The sequence below is a fragment of the Rhinolophus sinicus genome, chromosome 17, assembly GCF_057876585.1.
Source record: "Rhinolophus sinicus isolate RSI-liver-muscle chromosome 17, RSI-T2T, whole genome shotgun sequence".
Classification (NCBI taxonomy): domain Eukaryota; kingdom Metazoa; phylum Chordata; class Mammalia; order Chiroptera; family Rhinolophidae; genus Rhinolophus; species Rhinolophus sinicus.
The window spans coordinates 33,753,029-33,766,885 of NC_142517.1; the positions used below are offsets into that span (position 1 = coordinate 33,753,029).

General features: G+C 32.5%; 1 long non-coding RNA gene across 1 annotated transcript in view; it reads left to right on the forward strand.

Moving 5' to 3' along the window:
- The first annotated feature begins 2,773 nt into the window (after nt 1-2,773).
- The window catches only part of LOC148754753 (uncharacterized), a 28,826-nt gene continuing 17,742 nt past the window's right edge, over nt 2,774-13,857 (forward strand). Inside the window, exon 1 of the long non-coding RNA XR_016019890.1 lies at nt 2,774-2,886. This is a non-coding gene — a long non-coding RNA (uncharacterized LOC148754753). The remainder of the gene's footprint in view (nt 2,887-13,857) is intronic.

The following is a 13,857-nucleotide window of genomic DNA, read 5'->3' on the forward strand; positions in this document are numbered from 1 at the left end:
GGCAACCACCATTTTATTCTGTTTCTATGAATTTATTAGTTTAACAGGTTTTTAAAACATGTAGTATGTGCCAAGAATTATGTTAGATATTAAGAATACCATGTTACGAAAATATCTGACAAGTAGAGAACATCTTCTTATAAACAAAGTTATAATGCTGAAACAAGTTTATGTTTAATATCTTTATAATCATGTACATATTCAAATCTAGAACAAAAGAAGGAAAGGATACATCACAAGAGCCTGCAAGCGGGGCTCGGGGAAAGAAGGAATCTAATGTGCCTGCCTAGTCCAGTTTAGGTGAGATCCTTACCATCCACTCTACTGAACCCAGAAATCTCTCACTGATGATTACTCCATCTCTTTTATAAAATAATCTTATTTTATTTTATCATTCTATTGGCTCTTTATTTAAGCATGTATATAAAGACCAGCCTCTTTAAGCTCTATTTCCTATATTTTCTTCTTCTATCTCTCTCTGTTCCATCACAGCCAAGGTATTTGGGATATTCTTCATTAAGTTTTACTTCAACATATTCAAATATACAAAATATACAAAACATATGGAAGTTATAATGTAACATGTAGAATTATAAATCCATATCATAACTCGTGAACTAGAACATAACCGATATTTTCTATCCACCATGTGCTCCTTTCATGTCTTATAACCTTGCCTCCCCTGCAGGTATAATCTCTATTTATAATTAGTGCCTTGCATTTTAAAAATCAGTGTTTGTGTGCATGCCTAAATATTATATAATTTAGTTTTTGTTGCTTTGGGGTTTGTTAAAATTTATAATGCTTTGTGTAATCTTCTGGGACTTTTTAAACTCAACACTTTATTTCTAAAATGATTCCACCTTGTTGTGGGTGATTGCAGCTTATTTGTGTTCACTGATATAGAACATTCCATTGTGTTAATATGCCACAATGTATTTACTTATTGACTGGTTGATGAATAGTTGGCGTATTTTCTGTCTTTTTCTCTCTTTCTTTTTTAAACAAATAATGCAGATCTGGGCATTCTTGTACATGTCTTTTGTTGGATATGTGCAAGAATTTCTCTGAGCCGCATACCTTGGAACAGAACTAATGCATCATATTTGAGCCTTTAACTTTATCATATGATTTCACTTTGTGATCCAAAGTGAGTATAACAATTTACCCTCCTACCAGCAATATCAAATGTCAAATGAACATCACCCTTAAGATCAGGAATCTTGGAGCCAGACTGCCTGGGATTACTTTTCCTCTGAATTGAAGTACACTTAGAAAAGTGCACAGATTATATATAGATGCACAGCTTGATGAATTCTCATAAATTGAACCCACCTTTGTAAACAGCAGATTAAGGACCAAAATGATACTGGAATGTATGGGGCTCTCCTTGTGTTCTTTTCCAGTATTATCCCACAGGCCTCCAAAGTCTGAGAGAGTCTGCTTCTAATCTGAGAGATTAGTTTTGTCTGTTTATAAATTTTATACTATTGGAATCATAGGACATATACTCTTCAGTGCCAGGATTTTCTTGCTCAATCCATATTGTTGAACTTAATAGTAGCCCAGTCTTTCTCATTAACACAGAATATACCATTGTGTAGATACACCATCAGTTATTTACCTATTCTACCTCTCATTAGCAATTTGATAGGTTTCAATTTGGGTTCATTTCTAATGCTGCTATAAGAATTCTTGTACATGTGTTTTGGTGAACATATGCGCATTTCTGTTGGCTTACATAGAAGTGAAACTCCTGGACACTTTTCCCAAGCAGTGTGCAAATTTTCATTCTCTACCAGAAGCTCATGAGTGCTATTCCACATCCTTACCACACTGTAGAATTTCTACTTTGTTTTGTTTACTTGTTTTGTTTCCATTTTAACCGTTGCTGGGGGATATGTTATGACATTTCAGTACAGTTTTATTTTGCATTTTACTGATGACTGTGAAAGTAGAATCCTTTTCAGATGTATGCAGACCATTTGGATTTCCTTTCTGTGAAGTACCTGTTCAAAGCTTTTGTCATTTTTATTTTAAAATTGATTTTATTTTTTTAGTATTTTACTTAGCAGTTTTTTTTTTCCTGGATACAAGGATATTGTTAAGCTATTTATTTTAAATATGATGTCCCACTCTGTGGCTTGTCTTTTCAATCCTCTTATGCTTCTTTTGATGATGTTTTATATAATATAATCCAAATGATCAAGTATTTCCTTTGGGTATTGACTACTGTAGCATCCTATTTCTACAAATACTGGAATTCTCCAAATATGTTTGGTTGTTTCCCTGCATTTTATCATAAAATATTATTGTTTTACTTTTGTAGTTATACCTCTAATCCATCTCCTGATTTTGGGTATGCTGTGAAGTAAAGACTCCTTGGTTTGAATCCCAGCTTTAATAATTTTGTTGTGTAAACAGGGTCAGCTATTCGACATATTTGTCCCTCAGTTTCTTCATTTGTAAAATTGGGAAAACAATATTACTTAACACTTATTAACCAGCTATTGGAGTTGCTGTTGCCTGTCAGTGTGCTTCAGGGAAGGGCTCCACTAAGGAGAGCTGCTTCACCCAGTTCCCTTCTCGGGAGGGTTTGGCATCCAGTGGTTGATCAACACAGGAGAATAAAGTCTCAGGTCTCTGTTACCTCAACTCAATTCTCACTGTCATTCGATTTTCAGAACTCTCGTATGGTAAGATAAGAGGTCTCTTGAGATTATATCACAGTTTGATGCCTCCTTCTGCCAAATCTGACATCCTTCTTTTCCACAGGTGTTGCTCACAGGAGCAGTCATTGATAAACCTCCTGCATGCTAATCTACACCTTGTGGATGAACCCAACCTGCCACACTACCTCATGGGAATTTTATTTATGAATATCAAGTAAGTTAATATATGTAAAACACTGGAACACTGCTAATTTTCATCCAGTTTAATCAAAGGAAGACCGGAGAAGGCTCTTGGGAGAAAATAACCTCCACATTAAGTCATGAATGCTGAGCAGCTCTTAGTACGATTAAGTTGTAGTTAGTAGACGAAAGAATATTTCAGTCATTGGGAATAACATATGCAAAAACTCTAAAAGAAGAGCTAGAAACTGAAAGACATTCAGTATGGATTGAGCATATTATGCGAGGAGTAAGAGGGTTCAGAAATAAGGCTGAACAGGTGAGCAGGTGTTAGTTCTTGTAGTCTCACCAACTTTGCCTAGAGATTTATAATTTTTATTAAGAGAATGGAAATGCCAAAAACAAGCCATTACAAGAAATCATGAAGATCAGTGTTGTGTATTTCCAAGATTGCTCTAGCTCCAGAAAAGCAAATAAAGTAAAGAAGAGGTATTAGTAAGAAAACTACAGTATTAGTCTGGTTCAGTAATGACTTTCTAGCCCCTCACCCCACTCCCATTGAGAATCTACTTGGCTTGAGATTTGGGGATTTGTGACATAAAATAAGTGCCCATGAATCCAGAACCAAGTAGTTAGGTACTAGTACCAGAGAGGAACCAAGATTGCTATGACTTAGTAAATTATTTGTTATGGGGAGTGTGGGTACAGTTGTCATTGTTGATGATCTTGTTTGTGTCTTTGATAACTTCATGCAAGCTGTGCTTTTTGTTGAGCTAGGAGAACAAGAGGAAGAGGTTTGACACAGAGTAGAGAACTTTTAATAAATGTTTAGATATATGTATAGACTACCTATTTGAAAATTCACATGGATTTTAAAAATAAAAATTAAGATCGTATAAAAAAGGTTAGGTGGTAGGTTTGCGTTTTGGTGTTATACACAGTATAGTATTATAAGCACATTTTTGTTAATTTAAATTAGGAAGCAAATGAACAAAAAGTAGATATTAAAGATGTTATCACTGAGATAAAAAGGTATATGCCTGTAGTACATCAGACAACAGAATGTAATTTATTGGTAAAAAGAAATGAGATATCATGCCACGAAAGGACAAGCAGGAAATTTAAATGCATATTATTAAGTGGAAGAAGCCAATCTGGAAAGTGGACATACTGTATTATTTCAACTATATGTCATCCTGGACAAAGAAAAACTGTAGAAAGAGTAAAAAGATCAGTGGATGCCATGGGTTAGGGGAGAGAGAGAGATGGATAAGTAGACCACAGAGGACTTTTAAGGCATTGGAACTGTGCTATATGATACAATAATGATGGCTACATTGCATGTGTTATTACACATTTGTCCAGACCTATAGAATACACAACACTAAGGGTGAACCCTAATGTAAACTATAAACTTTCGGTAATATCATGTGAATGTAGGTTTATCTATTGTAACACCTGTACCCCTGTGTTGAGGAATGTTGCTGATAAGAGGGAAGCTATGCATGGCTGTGTGAGGGGGTAGGGAGTATACGGGAAATCTTTGTAGCTTCTACTCAGTATTGCTGTGAACTTTAAACTTACTGCTCTAAAAGTAGTGTATTTTAAAAAAGGTATTTTATGGACTCTAAGTTCAGTAAAGGTTACTGCCTATATGGTATAACAAAAGGACTATAGCATAAGTTCCTTTCTATATTACATCTATTCAAAAACAAACAAATATTGTCTATTAAATGACAATTACAACTTTAACCACAATGAAAAAACCCGTGAGCAAATTTACAAAGAATTTCTGCCATATGGCTTTTAACATTTTAGTAGTAGGAATCATACCCTAAATAATTAACATAACAGTGCTGCAATGAACATAGGGCTGCACATATCTTTTCAAATTAGTGTTTTGGGTTTCTTTGAATAAATACCCAGAAGTGGAATTGGGTCATAGGTAGTTCAATTTTTAATTTTTTGAGGACCCTCCAAACCATTTTCCATAGTGCTTTGCTCAAATTCGCAATCCCACCAACACGACACCCATTTCTTCACATCCTCGCCAACACTTGTTGTTTGTTGATTTATTGATGATAGCCATTCTGACAGGTGTGAGGTGACATCTCATTTTTGTTTTAATTTGCATTTCTCTGATGATCAGTGACATTGAGCATCTCTTTATATGTCTATTGGCAATCTGCATGTACTCTGGAGAAATGTCTATTCAGGTACTCTGCCCGTTTGCTAATTAATTTGATTATTTACTTTTTGCTGTTGATTTGTATGATTTCTTCATAAATTTTAGATATCAACCTCTTATCAGATATATCATTAGTGAATATTTTCTCTCATTCAGTAGACTGTTTTTTTCATTTTGTTGATGTTTTCCTTTGCTGTGCAAAAACTTTTTAGTTTGATATAGTCCCATTTGTTTATTTATTTATTTTGTTTCTCTTGCCCAAGGAGACAGGTCAAAAAAAAATATCACTAAGGGCAATGTCAGAGTTTACTTCCTATGTTTTTTTCTAGGAGTTCTATGGTTTCAGGTCTCACATTTAAGCCTTTAATCCATTTTGAGTTTATTCTTGTATATGGCATAAGAAGATGGTCCAGTTCATTTTTTGCTTGTGTTGTGATTCCTTTGGAAGGTATGGGAGCAGTGAATGGTGGTATGATCCAACCCTAACCGAACAAAGAAAAGGCCCTAAGGAGTCCATAAGCCTCCTAATCTGTGTTTCTCTGCACGTTAGGAGACACCTTGAACTGCTGAGAACAAACTGATGGTTGCCAGAGGGAAGGGAGTTGGGGAGCTGGGTGAAAAAGGTGAAGGAATTAAGAAATACAAATTGGTAGTTACAAAATAGTCATTGGGATGTAAAGTACAGCATAGAGAATAGAGTAAGTAATATTCCAACAACTACATATAGTGCCAGGTGGGTACTAGACTAATTGGGGAAATTACCGCATAAATTATATAAATGTCTAACCACTATGCTGTACACCTGAAACTAATATAAAATAATATTGACTATAAACTGTAAAAAATTGTTAATTAAAAATTAACATAATACTTACTATGCACTTTATTAGAGGAGGTATGTCCTAAAGATAATAAATTGAAAAGATGATGATGAAGGGATTGGAAGTGTAGGGAATGAAGTTTGGTTAGAATTTCAAAGAGGGTGATAGTACACCTCATTAAAAAGAGCATTTGAGCAAAGGCTTAGAAAAGGTACAACCTTTAGTTTTTTCAGCCCTTGGAGCAAGCAGTGCATTGTGGATGTATCTGAGAATCAGCCAGGAGACCAGCGGATAGAATGAAGGAAGATGAGGGAGAGATGCATGATATGTAAGGTCCTACAAGAATCATCTTTAAAAAATATACCAGGGGTGCCAAAAAAATGTATACAAATGGACACTTTGATTAACATTGCTCAAGCAGTAGTTCGCTGTAATCAAAAGTGTCTGAACGCTGATGGTAACCACTTTGAGCACCTCTTGTAATTGCAGAAGTAAAACATGACTTGTGTTCAACTTTTGTTATTATTATATATTGAGTATTACACTTTTAATAGTTTTTTTTTTTTCTTAAAATGTATATACTTTTTTTTTTTGGCATCCTCTGTATGTATTCTTGTTTTCACACTATTATCATTAATGCGATGTTATTTTTTTGCTTTCTACTTTAAGAGATAGGTTTTCTTTGTTATCTTCTTTGCTCTAGTGAATTAGAACCCATTTATTTAATTTAAAAAATCTAGATGTATAAAGATTCCATCTTATAATGGGTATATTCTGCGTTCTATCTAGTGCCATATATACTCATTTTATAATAAATATTTGCCAGAACAAATTAGATGCAAAATTATAAAACGATATGCTAAATTATTATGTTAGAAGTAGTAGTGCACCTGTATAAATGACTCTCTAACCCTCACCCCACTCACATTGAGAGTGCACCTCGGTTGAGATTTGGAGATTTATAGATTTGCAGGTACCTTTGGAGCTTGTGGAGCTGTGTTGTGAGTCCCTGGGAGAAGATGGGGACCAGGGAGTGTTGGTATATTCCAACCCTAAATGAACAAAAGAGGCCCTACAGAGACCACAAGGAGCACTTAATTTGTGTTTCTCTGCACTTTAGGAGAGAGCTGTTATCTAATTTACAACTAAGAGGGTGAGAGACTGATGAAATAGTTTATCAAGGCAGAATGAATTTGTTTTTTTGCTATTTTGCATTTCCACAGTTTGAGAGACAAAGTATTTGAGAATGTTTCTTTTAGGTCATATGAATCAACTCATGAAAAATAGCCATAAAGACATTACTTTAGATTGTGCCAAGGCAGGGGAGGGGAAACGGAGCTCAGCAGAGAGAAGATAAAAGGATTCTACAGAAAACTACAGATGTGAGATTCCCCAGTACTAGACAACGTTACTCAAGGCAATACATCTGATTTAGACATCTGTTAAATCCAAGATATTTTCTGTACATTATGGTGAGATTTCTTAAGTAAGAGCTTTTCTGTCACCTTTCTTTGCACATTTATAATCAGGTCCAAGCTCAAAATTGTCAGAAGCCACAGTTACTTTTTTCCTGGAGGCAGGAGAAAAAGCATTATGTAGGGAAAAGAAAGAGGGCAACCTGATCATTCCCCTACTTTCTTGAGAGTGGCTCAGATGAATGAAGAAAGAAGTTTCAACTTTAGTTCATATCAGGTTGTTTAATTTTTACCTGGTGTTAGACATGGAAGTTCTTGTATTAGGAATATATTCTATGACCTAAAGTGGTTTTAATATTTTAAATTACCTAAAAGTAATCATGAAAGATAAGGTGATGCCCAGCTTTTTACCCAGGAGCAGGGAAAAAAACAAACCATACTACATAAATCCAATGAGCCAGTGCTAAATAAATAAATTAACTGTGCGAGAAAGTGATTTACTGTTGCAATCAATGAATTGTGTTTTTTCAGTGAACCAGAAAAACACACACACGTAAATGAAATTATTTTTGTTGTTGTTATTGACAATATAAAGGATGAAAAGTAAGCCATTAACTCAATCTGTAAAAGATGAATTCTTAAATTCTACAAATTTTCCCATATACCCAACTGGATTTTTAAAGTTAAATATAAGATATTTAGGTACTGGTAAATATTACTGTTATTTTACAGTATCTATCTTCTCTTTCAAAATTATTTTACTTGATTACTTTTTATTTTTATAATATATTTTATAGGCTAAGTTATGTGGACTTGACTCTATATTTAGTTACTTTTATTGCCAACCCTAAGTTTTTTGTCCTCTCTTCCTCTTTTTACAGTTTGCTTTTTGATTCATAATTCTTTCAGAGATTATATTTATGCAATTTATTCAGGAAGGTATAATTGACAGTTACTGAAGCCTTCTTTAATGACTTTAATCAACAAATAATTTGTAAGCACCTATTATGAGTCAGGAAAGTCTGTTTTCTTAGTACATGGAAGGTATTTTGGGTGAGTAGAGAATTCTTGAATTTTGAGTTTTCTTTGTATAGCTCCCTACCTACTACCCTCCAAAAGCTCTTTATGTAGCAATGGCCTTAACGTTTTCAATCTTTTTTTTTTTCTGTTTTTCTCTCATCTCCATTTGTCATAATTTGTATGCTTATAGAATGTTTGGATGTTTAAAATGAAAATATTTCAATGAAATAATACTTGCTATTGGTATCTTTTCATTTTGCTCATAGATTCATGTTAGTCTTCAGTTTAGAAGAGAATTATTAATTTGAGTAATAAATAAATATACTTTTCTATCTTTTCCATAGAATGGATTTTCTTCATCTGCCAAATGTTCTAAATTTTCTTATAATCATCTTTTTCCATTAATTTGTCAATTGTCATGAATTTACTTTTTCTGTAATTTCTAGTAGGTTGTTTGGTGCCCACTTGACAAAACCATGTGGATCAAATTGAAAAAAACACACATTTCTCCATCTTTTTAGACTATTTTCTCTTTATGACCACTTGCTTTAGCTCTAGCTCTATAACTCAGATATATTCTCTTGAATCTGGAGGACAACATTAAAAGTGTTTTTTTAAGTTTTGTTCTGTTTATGGCAATGAAAATGTTTTTGTGGAAGCATCTCCTTTGATTAACAATAGAAGATCCTGTTTTATGTCTTTACATAACATTAATAATTTTCAGTTTTGTAATCTTTTAGGTAAAAGCCCTAAATATACTTCTCTCCTTGTAGTAACTGTTCACTCTGCAAAAGGACCTCCACTGATGTTCTTCATGTTTGTGACAGTCAAAACATCAAAGGGCTTTCAATTTGTTGTGGCTACACAGTCCAAGAGGAAATCCTACTATCCAAATATTCTGCCTCCTAGGTTCTCTTTTTAATCATTCATAGAACAATTACTGATGTTCTATATAATATGAGGAACATAGATATACTCATACGCTAGGAAATAGTGTTTAGAAGATGTTCTCTGCCCTCATGGAGCTAAGAAATCACCTGAACACTTCCTTCACCCATTGGGTTTATCCAGAGTCCTCCGTAAATGTACAGAATTTTTCTTCCAAATAGAACATTCTGTTTTCAAAGCTAAAGGAATAAGATGTCTTCCTTCTCTGTCAGAAGTCTGTTACCCTTTAAAGTGCACTTAGCAGAAATCCTCGGTGACAAGTCTGCTAAGACACCTTTTCAAGTTTGAAGCAATGATGTGGGTTTCACCCATTTTTTTGTATTAGTCATAAACCTGGTATCTGGTGAATTAAGAAAGAAGGTGAGCACTCTCGTTTATGTTGCCTGTGAGTCTGATGTCACTGTTGTATGATTTCTAAAACTATTTTTATTTTACAGAAGACTTTCTATCATAGAATTACTGTTTATATGGACATCAATGTTGTCCATATATATTTTAATTTTAATTTGTACTTTATTAATTGAGAAAGAACTAGATACATGGGTATCAATGAATGTAAAATATTGCATGCTTTCCTGCAGATAATACATTCATTACCAACCATTAAGAATTTGATAAACCTATCCAGCAGATGGCAGTGTTATCCCAATCTGTGGTTACTTGCTAGATTATTTCCGTCAAAGCAGTCGGGGTGCAGGGTATTAATTTAAAGGGAATCATTGTTCAAGTATAAAGAAATATGATACTCATCTATGAAGAGATTAATAATGTGTATAGACTACATCATTAAATTGTTATGTGTAAAAATGACAAATCAAATAATAAATATAAGGAAATCAATAAAAATAATTTTAAAAAATCCATATTTTAAATAAATTACATATATGTTTAATTTATAATTATAAATTATAATTACAGATTATTTAGGTCAAAACATGGAATTTAAAATACAATTTATGATATTCTTTTATTTATATGCTAATTTATATATACATATATGCAAATATAATTTATTTTAAATGTTGTTTGTTTTCTTGAATAGGCATAATTTTTACACCTGTATATTTATTTTAAAATATTTTTGTGCCAGTTTTATAGTATAAAATAAATCATATTCATTTAACTTATTGAATCCATGGACTAGATTTTAATTGAAGTAGTTACTACAAGGAAAATAAATAAATTAACAGTTCCTCATACCTGTTAATTGAGAGAGTTTATAAAGGATCTTGGAGTGCCATGAACTATGGTAGGCACTGACAAACAAGGATAATGTCAACATGCCAGGATACGATAATTAGGATAAGGAATTATACATATCATCAGGATTTAGAAGGCCCCCGGGTACTTTAATATAAAAATAATTTTTGCTTTCATAGTGTAATTTTTCTCTGTAATTGGCATTATTTTAATTTTTTGGGGGAAATGAATAAGACCCAAGGAATTACATTTGGGATTTATTCTTCCCAGAACAACATTCAGTAGACTTTTTATAGCTACTTAGTGGAGTTAATTAATATAGTCAATCAATTCTTTTTTTCTAATCAACATATGGTCCATATGCTTTCCATCTAAGGGGGATAATAAAGGACACTTGAGTGTATGTATTAGTTTTACTGGAAAGCACATATTTGAATTTTAATATTTATGGCAATAATTCAAGAATTTGTTTTTGATTGGGAAATATGCACCATAAATTCAAGCATAATAGGACAAACATATGTAAAAGTGTTACATAAAATTTACTCTAACTACCATAATCATCTTAATGTTTTAAGGAAACCTCAAATACAGTGGTTTTCAAAGTGTGGTTTTTGAACTATCAGCATCAGTATCACCTGGGAACTTGTTAGATAGAGATAGAAGCTCTCAGGCCTCGTTTCAGACCTAAGGAATTCAGACATAGCAGGCTTGGGATAGGGCCCAGCAAACTATGTTTCAAGTACTTCTCCAGGAGATTCTGAAGCCATCAAAGTTTGAGAACCATTGCTTTAGTACAATGGCTTATAACCTTGGCAATAGAGTAGAATCACTTGGAGATCTTTTTCAAATGGCATTGCCTGATCTACATTCCTGTTGATTCAGAATTAGTAGGTTTCATAAAAATTTCAAGCTTTACTATTTCTTACAGTATTGTACATAATACAATTACTCTACACTGTAATTTATTACCAATCTAATATTTTGTACATTCTATAATGCTTTTACTTTTTCTCTTTCTCTTTTGTCATAGGTTACTGGTATTTATCTAAAGGGAATAACAACAAAACTTCTACATTTTAATAACATTTATCATTATACTATGTGGGCTTCTTAAACTAAATTCATCTTATAGACTCACACACAGCCCACCAATAAATTATAAGGACAAGAACGCTTCACTGGGAAAAAAAAAATCATGGAGAGAAAACACTAAAAAAATCTAAGTCTTAGACACAATCCTATTCCACTTGATACTTACAGAAATTCTATGGCTCTTTATTCTAGTTAATTGTTTTGTCAGATTAGAAAACTAATACAAATACACTAAGTTGAAAATTTATCCAGTAATAAATTTATAGTACAATTAATTACAATTTATATAAATATATAATTTTATAATGTAGAATATCTTTATATATAACAATTATAAAGTTAATATATTGCTATAAATATATCAAAATTTTATGTAAATGTCTTTATTATAATATATAACATATGTATATATTGAATATAAAATAAATTAGATCCAATATTATTAATGCAGTACACTATGACTTATTTAAACATTGCCTTATTATGGATTTTTCATTTTTATAAAAATTCTTCAATGATGATTGTAACTTTTCTGCATATGTACATATCCAATAAATAGATAAATAAATATACTTGGTATTCTAACACTTTACATAAGTGATGGAATCATACTGTAATTGTCATTTTCAGTTTGCTTTTTGCTTCACCATTATGTTTTTCAGATTGTCCATATCAGGGCACTTATTTATAACACCAGAGATTATTGCAAGATTAAAACATACTTTGTTCATTTTTTTTAGGTACTATTCTTTCTGAGAAAAAGTACTATTTCCAATATTTTATTATATTACTAAAAATGAATATTGTACATATTTCATCATGCAGACGTGATACTTCTACTTGATCTGTAGAAACCTAGGTCAAGCAATGCTGGGCTGCATTGGTCAACAGTTCTGGAATCACTAAAATGCTTTTCCCAAGTATTTGTACCATTTGAACTGCCTCTGGGAAAATGGTCTGTTACAAAATAATCTTACTAAGGTTTTATATAATGGCTTTTATATAATGGCATTTTATTATTATGATTTAACTTTTGCTCAAGTGATGGTTGTGAAGTTGTTTTAATTTAAATTTATTTGATCACTGGAATTTGAACAATTTTTCAAATTTTTGTTGATCATCTCGTTTTTCCATCATGTATTATCTATTCACATACCTTGGACTTTTTTCTATTTGATTTTTTTGTAATTTTTTTATTAACTTGTAATAACTCTTGTCACGGCTGCTAAATTTGTTCATTATTTGCCTGAAAATATGTTTTCCTAGTGGAGCATTTGTCTATTCACTTTGCTTAATGACTTTTGTTATTGATAAATTTTAATTTTATAATACATAACCTTATTTTTTTCTTTTTACATTTCGTCCTTTAAGCTTCTTCAGAAAGTATGTCATTAGATGTTCCCCTCTATTGTATCTTAAATGTTTTACTCTTTTTATGTTCACAATTTGGCTTTTAATCCATCTCAAATTTATTTCAGTTTTTCAATAATACATATATGCATAGTGATTTTTTTTTTTTTTTGTCTAGGACTATTTATTGAATATAAATTATGGAGCCAAATCTTGTTTTGGTAAGTCTCAGCCCCTGAATCTCCCTCACTCCAGAGTGTCCAACTGTGATCCTGGTGTGTTTACTGGGCCCCTCCTTCTCGCAGTTTCTGAACTTGAATCTTTGTCTACTCAGAATGGTGAGGCTGCAGGATATTCCACGTTATATTTTTTGCATGGTTATTAAACTTTTCAACTTCTGCCTATGCATTTTCAGAATTTAACAAATGTCTTTTTGAAAACTAACCACGTATCAGGCTCAGTTCTTCATCTCACTGTTTTTGCTGAGCCTTTAAACTTCAAAGTCTCTAATTTTGTCTCCCTGAACCAATGAGGGCTCCTCAAAGCTCTATTGCTTTCTTTTCCTTGAGCAGCCTCCCTCTGCTCACAAAGACTCCTATTCTCATCCTTATGTCCTGTACAGAGGATGGACAAATTGATACCTAATAATCAGCTCACTTCCTCATGGTTTCCTTGGCTCTTCATTCTTAGCTCCTCCAGTCCTAGTTTCTCCAGAAGCTCTCTTATGTTCTTAAATGGATTCTAAAATTTTTAACCATGTTTTTCTAATAGTTCTCAGTAGGAGCATTGAATTGCTTCAAGCTACTCCATCATAACCAGAAGCAAAAGTATAATGTGTTTATTTTTATATTTTAATTCGTTAAATTTATTTTTATTGTTCCTATGATTTGTATTTTACTGTGATTTATCCTTTGTTTATATGGAAAATGTATTCTCTTTTACTTCCTTCTTCTATTTGTATTTTATAG